Here is a 1,069-nt window from a genome sequence, read left to right as displayed (position 1 = left end):
TCCTGAGTAAATTGGGAGCATGGGGACCTTGGGAGAGGGGAGAAGCAGGGAGGGGAGCAGAGAAAATGTAGAGCTTAATAAAAATCAATAAAAAGTATAAAAAAGATAATGATTCATAATGAAATAGAGCCAACAGAAAAAAAAATCTGTAAAATGACATCAGCTATCATGGTTTTTTGTTATTGTTACTTATTCCATTAAGTAAGTTCAATTGCTTTTTTAAAAAGTATTATAAATTACATGTGTAATTCATGTGGAGGAGAATAACTTTGGGAGTCAGTTCTCTCTTGCTGTGTAGGTCACAGGGATGGAACACAAGTTGTCAGGCTTGCTTGCAAGCACCTGTACCCTCATCCATCTTGCTGTCCCCAGTTACTTTTTAATGGACATGATCATGCCATAATTTATATAAAACAAGACACACCCATCGGTATGCGCTATTTTGATGAGTTTTGGCACATTATAAGCACATGGCATAACAGCCATCACAAGGCATAGAAGAATTTCACCAGCCCAAGAATTCCTCTGTGAGCCTTTCTCACTGTCCGGCCAAGAAAACTGCCTGTCAGCTTCCCATCACTGAAGATGATTAGTCTTTTCTAGAGTTTCATATGGAGGTAAGCACACTAGGCAAACTGTTGGGTCAATTTCATTTCAGTTTTATCTTTTGGTACAGGATCTTACTCTGTAGCCAGGTTGGCCTAACACTCAATATGTAAACCAGGTTAGCCTTAAACAGGTGGCAGTCCTGTGACTTCCAGCCTCCTGAGTACCGGGATTACAAGCTTGAGTCACAATACTTGGTGGATCAATTTCTTTCACTCTGTGTGTCTCTGTGATTCTTCCATGTTCTGTGTACCATAGATTTTTTTCTCTTAACTGCAGGGTAGTATTACAGTGTATGTATATACCACGATGTAAATGAATCCATTTATTCATTTATGGATAAACAGAGATCAAATGGTGTTGGTCGTGGTTTGCTTCCAGTTTGGTAGCCATTATGGATGAAGTTAATATGAACGTTCACTTGTATGAACTTAGCTCAGCCTACTTTCTATTGCTAATAACA

This window comes from Microtus ochrogaster, chromosome 6, assembly GCF_000317375.1.
Source record: "Microtus ochrogaster isolate Prairie Vole_2 chromosome 6, MicOch1.0, whole genome shotgun sequence".
NCBI classification, from domain to species: Eukaryota; Metazoa; Chordata; class Mammalia; order Rodentia; family Cricetidae; genus Microtus; species Microtus ochrogaster.
The sequence above is the reverse complement of the archived record's forward strand: the minus strand, read 5'-3'. Positions refer to the sequence as shown.